This window comes from Ictalurus punctatus, chromosome 1 (assembly GCF_001660625.3).
Source record: "Ictalurus punctatus breed USDA103 chromosome 1, Coco_2.0, whole genome shotgun sequence".
NCBI lineage: Eukaryota > Metazoa > Chordata > Actinopteri > Siluriformes > Ictaluridae > Ictalurus > Ictalurus punctatus.
The window spans coordinates 32,518,352-32,532,861 of record NC_030416.2 but is presented as its reverse complement, the minus strand read 5'-3'; the positions used below and the strand labels follow the sequence as shown (position 1 = coordinate 32,532,861).

Sequence of the window (14,510 nt, the reverse complement as noted above, 5' to 3'; positions counted from 1 at the left end):
CTGTGTTTTTACTTAAACTCCATCTTATAACTCCTGAATAGTGCTTAAGTCTGCATTTATGGCTTAACTTTTCAGGAATTTCAGGAATAACTCCTCACCAAGAGCGCATAACTCAACTCTGAATATGTCCATGTGAATATGAACTGTGTTTGGTGTCCATGCAGTGGTTTTTCACTAACACTGCATCCTTGAATGAAGGGCAAAACAGAGCATGAGTCTCTTAGACTGCGATTTCCAGCAATAATAAGGATCATCTGCACATGCTCTCCGTCAGGCTGCACATCAGCTGAGAGTCATGTTTGTTCAGGGTTGTTTTCCATATTAAGCAAGCAGCTTGAGGTAAACAAGAGGAAACAGAGCTTCTACACATAACAGCGCCTCTCAGGGCCAGAACAGCGCTAGCAGCACGCCGCATCAATTTGCCGTCCTCTCCTCCAGCTGTCTGGGCCTTGTGAAGGGCTTCTGCTGAAACGGCGCTAACAGCTTCTGCTGGAAAAGCTCCAGCAAATGAGCGTCACAAAACTCAGCAGGGAAGATCAGCGAATGATTACTCCTTTACTCCAATTTCATTTCAGTCTTTTTGTCTTTTTCATGCAGTGATATTTGTCAGTCGTGAATCTCAAATACAGTACTATGGTGCGTAGATTTGAAAAAAAAAGTTGCCTTTCCAATTTGGTAGAATTTATTTTCACTGGTTTTTTTTTTGGACGCTGTTTTGAAATCGACCGTTTCTCCTCCTTCAGAAAGCTGCTGAAGACAAACCAGCGCAAGACGAACCTGTATTGAATTAGACAATGTTGCAAGATCAGTTAATGAAATATTGATAAGAACATTCCTTCAACACATGCTGCAGCAGCTGTTCTGGTGAGTCATATATCGTACGTCAGCAAGAATACTTTGATTGAGAAACATTTGAAACGAGGTGCTGTGGGCCTGAGGAAACATGTGGGTGAACTCTGTTTCTGGAGATATAGTTCTGCGTACCATGGACCTAAGCCATCCGTGGGTAGCTTTAAAAATAATAAAATCAAGCTGATTGTTTAAGTTCATCAAATGTAAAATCTGTTATAAAGAACTGACATCAAGCCATTTCTGCACTAACAGCAAACAAACATTTTCCCTCAGGGTGTTCTGAGGAATTTCTCGAGAAACGTTAGACCCCATGGGAGGGAAACAAAAAAGAGGAGGTTTAAAAAAAAAATAATAAAAGCTTCCATACACGCCCCTCTACGCCTGAATGAAATAATAAAATGTTTTCACTGATGTAGGTTAGTGCATGTACATACTCATCTACACTTTGCTCATTCTTCTACCATGTGAAGGCTGAATGAGGAAACTGCCATACGAGGATGTGAAATACAGACCCAGCAGGTCATCTGTCCCAAGCCCGTCTTTCTGGAATTCGATTTTCACTCCTACTAACATAAAGATAAGGTAGATGTAAACCCTGAAAAGCCATACACCTGCTCTGCTGACGTGTCTAATGGCCAACTTGACATCGTGCATCATTCGCAAGGCAGTTCATATTGCTGTGAAAATGTGTTCTTCACTTTAGGGAGGACGAGTAAAATAGGACATGTGGGATATCCGTTTTCTGTTTGTGTGCTGTATGGGGATCTGTTTAACCGGGCAGAATGTGATGAAGTGTGCTGCGGTCGTAACGATTCTGAGGAACCGCTATGAAATTTGGCAATACGATCCCCCCCCCACACCCCTTTATATAACACATAGGAACATCAGGCCTCACATCTCAAGCTTGATATGAATACACTTATTCGTAGACCATTCATAGATGCAGAAATGCTATACTTGAAAATCCAATTAATTTGGAAATACACTGTTAATATACTATGAGAGTTTTTCCTTGCTTTCTTGATCTGCTACATGTAACGTCACTGAACGATCACGCCGTGACAACAGCTATCGAAAAATAAAGATATTCGATTTTACCCCATTCCAAAAACAAGAGAGAATTTGGATATGTTCTTTGTCATGAGTAACTTCATACGCGATAAGTTGCATTGGCTATGTATGATAACATTAGCTAGGTGGCTATAGCTATGTATGCTAATTAAAAAATTATCCAAGAATTTCTTGTTTGTTTTTTAAGAGATTTTACCAGTGGGTTTACTAATAATATATCTCATTTGCAGGCCATTTCTATCCTAGGCTACACAGGTCACCGGCTAGATTTAGTTTGTTTCTATGTTTGCGTATTTTCATCAAACCCATCCAATGAGTACCACACTGAAAACCCTAATGTCTTTACTTAAACAATCAAGTAATCATGACTAAACATTACTTAAAATGTTGCGTTTTGGATCCGTGAATCAAAAAGTTAGTTTAACTTATTTACCTAAGATTAAGATTTCAAGTGTTATGAACGCCAAATCATGATTTATTAAAACTCACTCTGGTCTTTCTTTGATGGGACTGGCCATGCAAGGAGATCTGCCTGGCAACGAGTGAACTAATGCACTGATTGGTAGATAATTCCAAAAGGCGGTCCTCTTCGTCTGGAACCGGCGTAGTGAATTTGAAGAGTTCATCATGATTAGGAGAGGCCACTCTGTGTGTGTTTACAAAGAAATGGCAATCATGATTACTAAATAAATGTATGTAATAAAAATGTATATGTAAACATAATAAATTAAGTTTCACTAAAAGAGTGTTAAGTGAACTTAATTATTTTAGGACACAGGTCCCATAGTGGATTAGTAGCTAGCATGCGGCACTCTCACGACTGCGACTTGAGTTTGACGCTTGTTCAGTAAACTATAAAGTACACTATATGAACACCAAGTTAAGTGGACTTAAATCTACAAGTTTTGAGAGACCCCGTTACACAATTAAGCTGAGGGGACGAGTTTACTCTCTCAATTGAGTACCAAGTGAGTAAAGTCAACGTGTAAGGGTTTTCAGTGCATTAGGCTTTGAAGCAATCAGACTCTGACTTCTGATTCCAGATGTGTTTATATTTTTCCCAGGGCTTGGTATGGATCAAGGCTATGGCTATGGCTTTCCTGTAGATGGTCATAAATTAAGGTAAAAATACAAGAAAAAGGTTGCATGACTGAAACAGGTCAATTATTTTTCTTCATTTAGGCCAGATCACAGAGTGCACACTGTCCACATTGGGTGGTACTTTTCCTCCTGCTGGGATGCCGAGTCGCCTAAATGCCAGCTTCACACATTTTATGCTTGCGTCTCTCATGTTATTTATTTATTTATTTATTTTTATTCATGGCAGAACAACAAAGAAAAAAAAAAAACAGATTGGACGGCCATTAAAAGCCACGTAAAGCCTGCAAACGTTGTAAAACCCTGCTTCATATAAACCCCTAGCCCTGACCTTTGACAACATCCATCAATTTTCTAAACGTTATGCTACTTTAAAGAGCGAAAGACAGAGAAGCTGCCTCATCTCCTTCTCCGTTAGGCCTCTAAGTTTACATGATTGAGAATGTATTTGGCATGGGCCAAGGATTCTGGCTAACGTTAACACGGCTGTTCTGATGTGAAGTCACAAGCCTGTGAGAGTCAAAAGAATTTGTTTACTATCGAACACTCACTAAGGCTATAACTCTTGCAGTAATTCATTGAGTTACAGCTTACAGGGTATAGATTTGCTTGATTTGTGGACTGAGACAACTCGGTCTTGTTGGAAGTAAATTTATATCGGAAGCGAAGGGAAAAGAAAACCCGAAACATCACAGTAGACCAAAAACAGATGTAATAACCTAAACCGAGTGACTTCTTTTCTGGATTCTGTCAGATAGTTGATGTAAATGCTGCTATTCTTTCTCCACATGATAAGACTTTGACAGAATTAATCATTACAGAACAGCGGTGATTTCAAAGGCAGGCCAAATATTCAAAGCTGGTTTTTATTTCCTCTGGCAATCGGCGGCACTCCACCACCTCGGTACAGCCAATGACGTTTGTCACAGTGAAGAAGTGGCACCGATAAAGGCGAGACATGCTTTACCTTTGTGTACCCTCTCTCCCAGCCTCATCACATGAGTTATTGTTTGTGCAAGTGAGCCAGGTACACATAATGTCATCAGCCCTTCCTGCTTCAGCCCTTCCTCCCTCCTCTGACACACACACACACACACACACACACACACACACACACACACACACACACAAAGATATTACTCTCCGTTGGTCTCTTTGGTGAATGAGTGAGAGCAGCATGCATTCGGTTTCACCATGAAGCAGGAAATAAGATTCATCTGTGTATGATTAAATATGGAGATAACGGGGATGAGATTTATACGATCGGTTAGTCAGGTACAATTGTTTCTAGGTATAGCATGTGAAAAATCACAAACATTTCTATACAGAACAATAAATGCTCTTCATCAGTGGTCACCAACCATCATCGCCAACCAAAATCTAACACACCTGTTTTAGCTGATTAAGAACTTCTTAAGACAATGCTTAGATGGTCAGGTGGGCACGGTTGTGGTTAGAGCTAAAGTCTTCAGGAGGGTATATCTCCAGGAACAGGATTGGTGATCACTGCTCTTCACAATTCTACAGAGAATAGTAGGATGATGAATGACTATGGAAAAAATATCATGATAAGGAGCTCTAAAACTGTTAAAATAATACATTTGTGCAATTTCATATCCATAATTTCTTCTATGTGTTGTTTAGGTGCAGCAATCCTCTTGAAGTATACTACAAGAAACAACAACAGCTAAAGGCCTTAAAGAACAGTAAATAATTGAATGCTTGTACTGCTATTCTTCTGCATACACTCTACAGTTTCAGGGTCTCAATTTATTTTATTTTTCAATCATTTAGTAAATTTGTGTGATTTTTTTTTTTGATAGACCAAACTGAGCTAAAAATTCCCACCAGATTTACAAAAATTATTCTCTCATTCTTTGTACTTGCATATATGTTTAGAAACTATATCAGCAATAAATGACCAAACTCATTCGCAACACAGCTAATTTACATTTACATGACAAAACTCCTTATACAACAAAGCTCACAGAGAGCTTGACAAAAGGATATTAAACACTTGTGCGCTAATACGTCCAATAATGCAGCTCAGCCACCGCAGCGAATCAGCTACCAAAGACATACACCAACGCTTCCCCCTTTTATAGGGCACCATTACTTTTGTTCTAATTGACTGGTTAGTCTTATTTGTCTTAATTTATGGATTTGAGTTGGATTGTTTAATTCAAGTCATTTCACAAAATTTTCATAAAATTTGTTTATGTGATTTAAACAAATAAGCGATATAAATTTGACTGTAATTCATAAATAAAATCTCAGTAACTCATGTCTAATTATATGATTTGAAGTCAATCTGTCTAGATTAGTTAGTTAAACAGGTTTTTGTCAGTGCAGGGGGATACATCATAGTCCTTGTCAAAGATAATCACACTACAGATGCAGTGGATAGAGATTAGTTGAAAAACACCAAAATGTTTCCTTTAACGAATAATCATAATAACAGACTAATATTAAACACAGGACTTTCTCTATGATGATTGATTATAATAGAACCAAAGCTTATGTGTGTATGTGTGTGTGCTCCTCTCTCTTCTCTTAGCTGAAACTCAAACTGATTCAGTGCTGTCAGACTCCACTGAAATGGCTAATTGTCAGAGGCCATTAGCAGTGCATCAGTCAGGCAGCAGCGCCTGGTACTTACTGTTAGCCGCGCTCCCAGTTTCCTGTTGGCAGTCAATAATCAGGAAACTGCTGTGTCATCTTACATTTGAAGCGCACCACCATATGGCTGCAGGATGTTCTCATTAACAACAACAGGGAAAATACATTAACCATAATCTCAGCAGGGTTAACCAACATTTTCACTATTTATAAATCACACAGATACAGAGAGACAGTTATCATGAATGGCCTTGAATGAACTGACAATATATCAATAAATAATCATATAAAATGATGCCAGTACATCATGGAACATCATGATGGAAACGGAAACATAACTTAATAGTGTGTGTATTAAAGTCACTTATTTATTTATTTATTTTTTTAAATAAACCCCTTTTTCACTGAAGGCCTATTAACACCAGGCAAGATATTCACATTGCATATTTATACTTAGTGACACCCAGAAATAACAAAATGATGACTAAATGGTGAGAGTGTGGGGAATGAAGCCAATATTCCAATAATGCAGCTTGCTAACTCCTCCTCCTTTTATAGGGTACCATTACTTTTTTTTTTTTAATCCTGATTGATTACTTGTCTTCATTTATTTATGGATTTGTTTTAAATTACATACATTTTCATTGAATCTGTGCATGTAATAGCAATAAATAAGTGATTTAAACTTAAAAGCATAATCTGTATATAGAATTGCAGTAATTCATCAATAATATGAGATTTGAGGCCTTAAAATCATATACACGGTGAAAGCATATTGCTATATCAGACTTTCGACTAAGTCAAAAGTTTACATACAGTTGATTGTCTCTTTAAACAGTATGGAAGTTTCCATGAATTGATTTAATAACTTTTAGAAGAATGTCCAATTGTCATAAACAGGGGTTGATCAGGGGTGGATCTCTGGTTGTATTTAAGGGCCAGTGCCTTTTTGCCCTTGGTGCCATGCGATGATGCATCGGAAGCATCCTCCTAAGGAGCAATTTCTGAAAAACTGAAGATACCATGAGCATCTATACAAACAACCTTCATTACACCGTTCAGGAAGAGGTACAAATTAACTCAAAAATCAGTCCCGAAAGGTTCATATGAACCCCAAGACAACAACAAAGGAACTTGGTCAAGGTGTTCAGGTACCAAAGCATGTACATCCACCATTAAGAGCATCCTACATTGCCATGGCCTGAAAGGCTGGCGCACAGGGAAGTAGCCCCTATTCTAAAATTGGCATTAAAGAGCTAGCACATGTTTTTTGAATTTTGCACATGACCACCAGCCTTTTGGAGAAGTGTTCTCTGGACAAATGAAACCAAAATTGCTATGTAGCAGAAAAAAAGGGTGAGACATTTAATCCAAAGAACACCATCACAACAGCGAAACACGGGGGTGGCAGAATCATTTGTGGAAAAGGGAGGAAGGTGAATTATCTAGAAATACCGAAGCAACACCTCAAGACATCAGTCAGAAAGTTAAAGCTTGGCCGCAACTGGGTTTTCCAGCAGCACAATGATCAAAGCAAAACCTCCAAAGCTGTAACAAAATGGCTTAAAGACAACCAAGTGGAAGTATTGTATTGGCCATCACAAAGCCTTGACCTGAATCCCATCTAAAAGATGTTACGACGCTTCTGTCAGGAGGATTGGAGAACAAAATATTGTATGAAGCTTGTGGGAAGCTAACCCAAGCATTTGAGGTGAAAACGCCAATTTAAGAGAACACATGGCTACATATATATATATATATATTTATGATATACACTGTTCTTTACACTGTTTTTCTTTCCCAACATGGGAAGCTAGCAAATTCATAACAGTTTGCAGAACGTAATTGTTGTGCTAAGGTCAGGGTCAGTGGTGAGGTTAATGTTTATATCTTCGTCCGTAAACAAATCCTACCACATTATTACGACCTCCAATCACTGACCAGCTAAGAATAATAATAATAATAAAACCCATCAAAATTATATCATGAGCCTCTGGACTTTACCCTCACCACAGTAATTCTGCTGTTGACAACCATGTGATGATGTCATACTCATGGCGATTTCTCTTAGACAATGAGACCCTGTGTGTGTGTGTGTGTGTGTGTGTAAGGATCAACTCCATCCTCTTCTCCATTAAAAGGTCCAGGCCACATCCTTCCTCTTCTTCTACTATGTTTCCCATACTTCTGCTCCTGCATCCTGTCTCAGCTGGGCCCTGAAATCAAGAGCCAAACATCCACCATCTGCTTTCCAGAGTGACACCATCCCCCTTCCACAACTCCGTTCACACACATCACACAGTGCCAGGAAGCTGCACCTGCTCGTGACTGATGGGCTTCCTGTTCCACTGGTCAGCCTTGATTTGATCTCTGCTGTGTTCCTCACATGTATGAACATCTGATACACTATCTGATCCTTTGAGGTCCTTTGAGAAGCTAAGATGACTTCATGCTCGGATGATTACTCAGGTCGATGCTCATTTTTACCCCTTTTTACTTTTGTGGTCATCTTTAAAGGATGATGGCATTTTCTGAGCAGAGTCCAGTGATCATATACCCTTCAATGATTTGGAGTCTGGATTAAGAAGAAAGACGGTGGCTCGGATTTCTTTGAATGTTTGAACGCAGCATGGTGAAGTAGGCTGTGGCATGGAAAATCAGAACGGATTAAGTTGGAATGTAAATGAGGAATAAATTCAGCCTTAAACCATAAGTTCTGAGTAGTTTATTTAATATTAGTACTATATGAAAGTTCAAACACGATCCTCATATACAGGGAATGTTACATCCGTGATCGTACAGAGATTACACACTCTGCACCATCATGCACCGTTACATATTTATGTCTGTTAAGGTGTGTCAGGTTAGTCATATTTCGAGTAGACACTTGAACAAATCTAAAAGGATTGTACTTTACAATAAATAATGTGATGACTCAATTTAGTCAGCATTTCTTATCTGAGAAAATCTGTCAGATGTTGCTATTGCTGTACACCAAATTATTTCGCCCATAGCTTTGACACCTCACCTTTGAGAATGTTTACATATATATATATATATATATATATATATATATATATATATATATGCAGAATAAGTGGAGACCAAAAAGGATTTCTTCGAAAGGCTAAGTGCTTCCATGAACCGGCCCTTCTAAGAAACTATGCTTCAAATATTAAGAATGTGGGTCACATGACTGTCACCACTCTCTTCTATGTGTGGTAAGATCCTCATATTGGTTATCTCTGTGCCCACGCGTGCATCTCTTCCTTTGACTGCTTTCTGCACATGCCAAGCTAGCAAGGCTCACTGACCTCTGACCTCCGTGTCGTCTCTCTCGAGACTCTTAGAGGGTGAGGATAGTGGAAGAAATATAGTATGCAAATACGGGGATGCAGTAAAGAAAATAATAGCAATTTCTGCTGCTGTCGATGATCTCAAAAGCACTCCACAACCAAGTTTCACCCTCTCACCTGGATGCTGGAAAATTGTACCTGTACAGCTGCTGCTGTAATCAAAAAAAAAACAAACAAAAAAAAAACCCACTGTCGTGTTGATTATTCTTGGACTGCTATTCACTGTCATCTGCTCAAACTAAACATCTTTTTAACATACCTAACAGTACTATTTGCCTTTACTCTTTAACACCTGTATACTATAATGACTATGATTATAATCCAGAAGATTTTAAGTCGGGTTTCTTCATCATGTCTTCTCAGGGAGTTTTTCTTCACCACTATCTTTTCTGGCTTGTTCATTAGATGTTCATTAGGGATTTAAATCTGCCTCCGGATTTCTGTAAAGCTGGTTCATTGCACTGAACTGAAAAATAGGTGGCATGCTGTGTCCTTTTTAAATGCCCTTTAATAATATTGCCCTAATTCAAGATTTGCACATGTTTTTATTTATTTATTTTTTTTTGCAAAATAATAATTATAACTATGAAAAATCTGGACATAATTAAGTGGCCTAAGGTGGCATTGGCCAGACGCGGACACTGAACCATGACAGTTTTGAGCATTTTATTCTGATCTGTTTCCCAAGGACACACATAATATTCTCAGCTCTCATTAAATTGATCAATTTATCATTGCCAAGCCAAATTGGAGCTCTCTGTGAAGAGAGAACACATTTATTCAATCATGTGTTTTACTGATCATGCTCACTAAAAGCATGATCACTTGAGACTGACTCATCTCTCTCTTTCCCTCCTTCCGTCTCTCTCTCTCTCTCTCTCTCTCTCTCTCTCTCTCTCTCTCTCTCTCTCTCTCTCTCTTTTTTTCCCCTCTCTCTATCTGTTCCATGGTTCGGTCTGATTAAAAAGGGAGGAAAGTCATGTTTACTCTCTTTCACGGAGCTTGCAAAACACACATCACCCCGATCCACTGTTTGCAGTCACAGGCCAGTGGATAATGACACTCCAAAATAACCAGCCATAATGAATATCGCATTATTGTTGTCACAAATGGCACACTGACAGTATTATTTGCGCATAATAAGCATATAAACACACATCAGCGTGTCGAAAACGGCTCTCGTTTAAAAAAAAAAAAAGGAGAAAAAAAATCGAACAAACTGACGCCGCCGTTGCCATGGCAGCATTACCAGGACACCAAACAATGCAACATCTAAATGTGTTAACAGGAAATTATTTCAGTCTCTGTTTCCTTTATCACACCACCAAAATCTCCCAAGCAACAAAGCATGCAGCGTACATCAAACGGAAATCACTGTGCAGCCGAGGCATGCGGATGAACAGAACAAATACACCACACGCTCCATTTCAGACTGGCGAGGCAAGATCTTTAAAAAAATATATAAAAAACAAAAAACAACAACAAAAAAAAACCCACTGATCTAGTCATGATGAGCCTCGATGTCTTTCTTTCATGTCGGTTACCTAACTTCTTCTGGGAAAACTTCTCTCATTTTACAACTACAAGGCTTCAGATGTTATCGTAAAAACACAACATGATGGTCGGGTCGTTGTAAAAACGTCAATATGAATTGGGGTAGAAGAGAAAATGAGGCTTGTACTTTGTAACATGGATGTTGTTATTCAGGGAGAGGTGTAGGTGTGTGAGGGCAGGTTGATATGCGTGGAGCATGGCGTGTGTATGAGCATGTGTGAGGGTCAGGATCGGTGACAGATGTGGCTCTCAGTGGCTCTCAGGTCAAAGGCAGCAGGACTCTGCCTGGATGATTACACACACAGAGCAAGACTGCTCAGGAAGCCATGAGCAAAACCTCACGATTCTATTAGAGCTCACAGAGGAAGGGAGGAATATGTGCACACACACACACACACACACAGTCGTCTTGCTATCCTTTTGGGGACTTTCCCTTGATGTAAATACTAATGCATGTAATTAATGCTATGTCCATTCCTAGCTCTAACCCTAACCTTAACCTCAGTAACCTTAACCTCATTGGCTCTTTTAGTAAACAAACTCTTTTGTAAACAAACAAACAAACAAACTCTTTTCCTCATGGGGCTGAGCCAAAATGTCCCCACAAGGTCACAGATATTTGCTCCCCACTAAGACATAAAACACACACCATTATTGGTGGGAGGTATGGCAAAAAAATATTATACCACAACAATTATCTTCATGATACACTATGTACACTGTATTGAACATATCCTGATGTACTTGTACGATTATGTGGCGCGTCCACCTACAAGTCCCTGTGAATGAGCCGTTACTATAGAAACAATTGTGTATTAAAACCAGAACATTATTTTAGTTTCAGATTATACTGGCACTACTGTATCTGATCTTCTGACCAATCAGATTTGAGAATTTAATCGTGCTGTGGTATAGTGTATGTTAAATGTTTATTCACGGACTTCAACAACTGGCGTTGGATTGCTAGTATAATTAAGTCAGTAGTAAACACATTGAAATCTTATTTGCAGTAACCAAGCATATGCTACAGATGTTGTGGATTAAAAAAGAAACTACACAGATACACACAAACAAATGGAGGCTCAGTGAGCAATAGCAGGAATATTTTTAGCAAGTTTTTTCCCACTACTTGTGGCTATTAAATGCACTCTACTCCACTCAGACTGTCTTTTCTCAATTTCCTGTTAGGTGTAATGTGTCCACGTTATGGTCTACTGAAATGATTTACTAAAGAATCGTCTCACCTGTCGTGTAAAACCCTTCAATTTTCCAGAAGGCCATTTACCTTTTCTCTATATCATCTGTTCAGCAAGTTTTATCTCTAAAATGTGTAGGGCATATCGGTGTCTTTTCAGTTTCTACTGGAATGTCTTATCATGGTGTTCACCCATGATAGTTTCTGGCAGAAATCCACAACCACCACCACCACAAACAACAACAACAACGATGATAATAATAATAATAATAATAATAATAATAATAATAATAATAATAATAATAATAATAATAATAATAATAATAATAATAATAATAATAATAATAATAATAATAATAATAATAATAATAATAGGGGCCATGGTGGTTTAGTGGTTAGCACGTTCGCCTCACAACTCCAGTGTCGGGGGTTCGATTCCCACTGTGGCCCTGTGTGTGCGGAGTTTGCATGTTCTCCCTGTGCTACAGGGGTTTCCTCCGGGTACTCCGGTTTCCTCCCCCAGTCCAAAGACATGCATGGTAGGCTGATTGGCATGTCATTAGTGTATGAATGGGTGTGTGAGTGTGCCCTGCGATGGATTAGCACCCTGTCCAGGGTGTACCCTGCCTTGTGCTCCCTGGGATAGGCTCCAGGTTCCAATCTGCTGATGGTAAAACATGTTTTTTGTGTGTTTTATATTTACTGCTTCAGTTAATTAGCATGCACGGATAAAATGTCAGATAAAATAAGAGGAAATAAGGTGCTTCATTGTCATTGTAGCTCGTACAATGAAATTCCATTGACGACAGTCCTTGACAACGTCTCAGTAAAGTGATCCATAGAATATACAATCCATGATACACAAAATCCAACGACAGCAGGTTCAGGATGTGCAAAAATAAGGTACAGTTAGTGAGATACAGTAGAATAACGAGATAAAAATACAAACTTTTTTAAAATCAGGCACATGCAGGTATATGGAATTGACATAAAGCTACCAGATACTGTAACTCTCTTGCTTACTACACACAGTCACATCACAGCTAAACATACAGAGAAAAAATAAAAACATTAGCCAGTCATTACAAACTCATAGCCGTAATGTTCACAATTACTTGCTTATATTGTGTAGGGCACAAAATACAAAATATGGTGCAAATGCACATTTATTACTTGGTCTGTATTAATGAAATTAAATAGCTTGCAATACATAATTAGATTATGTTAGCTGCCATTATTTTAGCCTAGTTAATTGGGTTTCCTGGCAATGAAACATGGGACTGAGCAACACATTGGAGCTTTTATTTGCATAATGGCTAGCTAATAAATGTATGCTTTGTTAACAACTTTTGCATTTTTTTGGCAGGTGCTGTTAAAGGAATACTAGTACTAGTACGTTTATCCTACCTAACCTACTTAAAAACAAACAAACAAACAAACAAACAAACAAACAAACAAAAAAGACAGGAAGACTATAAATTCTGAGAGTAAACATTTATATGGGATTTATACGGCATTGTAGAAGTTTTTCATCCTGACATCAGGTTACCATCTGTGTAGAGTTTCACTTGTGCTATTTCTTATATAGTAACATTAATGACAGAACATCTGCATTTACACTTCCATTACAAGTGAGTAAAAAAAAAAAAATTCGTTTACAAAAAATGTCACCGCACACCTTCAGGTTCCTCAGTTCGATTCTGAGCTTAGATTGCTCTTGTCTGCGTGGGTTTCCTTTGGATTCTCTGGTTTCCTCCCACCTCCTGAAAAACATGCCAGTAGATGGATTGGTGACAATAAACTGCCCCTAGGTCTGAATGAGTGCGACCCAGACCAGGATAAAACACTTACTGAATGACTGACTGAATTAATCTAATTATTCTGGTTAAAGGCAGTACATTTTGGCAAGAGCTGATGAACTTTTTTTTTCAAATTTTTTCCCACTTTACAGGAAATGCTAACCTTGACAGAAATTGTTGAGTCTCAGCTTTCCAGTATGCCAAATAAGAGCAGTAGCAGTATAAGCATTAAACTAATTTCCTAAGAAAACCATGTTTTTCAGAACGCTGACTATTACATCATGAATAAAAATAACATTGAACTTATTTCATTTAATTTCTATCCAACTATCACAGCCTTCCCTAGCATGATAAATCATTCTCAGTGTCCTACCTACAACTGTATAGATCATTTACTGTTGCATAATGTGTAATGAAAAAAAAAAAAAAATCTTTTAGAAAAGCTCTCAAGCTATATATATACACACACACACACACACACACACACACACACACACACACACACACACACACACACACATATATTTGTAATGTATGAGCTACTGAGCTTGCAGATTTGTCCTAATCAATCATGCTTTTCAGAGTCAGAAAATGTGTCTCAGCAAAAAAAAAAAAAAAAAGAAAAAAAAAAGAAAAGTTCAAATTAAATTGAGTGCATTTGTAATGACAGAGATCTATCACAGTGACCATAATGGTCACCTCCAACCTTCATATAATCTGCCTTAATGAAAGCGTTTGTGCTGATTCACCCTTGACCTCCTGCAGAGAGAGTGCGTTCATGGCCTCACTCAATCCAGAAACTCATGCATCAGTGTAAATGTGTGCATCTCTGTTGATAGTTGTATCATTCTGTACACAAATACTACGCATTCAAATGAGGGGGATTTGGGTTACTGAAAACCGAGAGGGAAATAATATTAGGCATGTTGATTAGCATGTGAAATGAATGAAAAGCGGGAGCCAGTC

At 38.4% G+C, this 14,510-nt stretch overlaps 1 long non-coding RNA gene across 1 annotated transcript; it reads left to right on the top strand.

Moving 5' to 3' along the window:
- Positions 1-257: 257 nt before the first annotated feature.
- Positions 258-6,290, top strand: LOC108263422 (uncharacterized). Its single transcript, XR_006983218.2, has 4 exons — positions 258-636; positions 744-864; positions 2,988-3,045; positions 4,666-6,290. It is a non-coding gene; the product is annotated as an uncharacterized LOC108263422 (long non-coding RNA).
- The last annotated feature ends 8,220 nt before the right edge of the window (positions 6,291-14,510 follow it).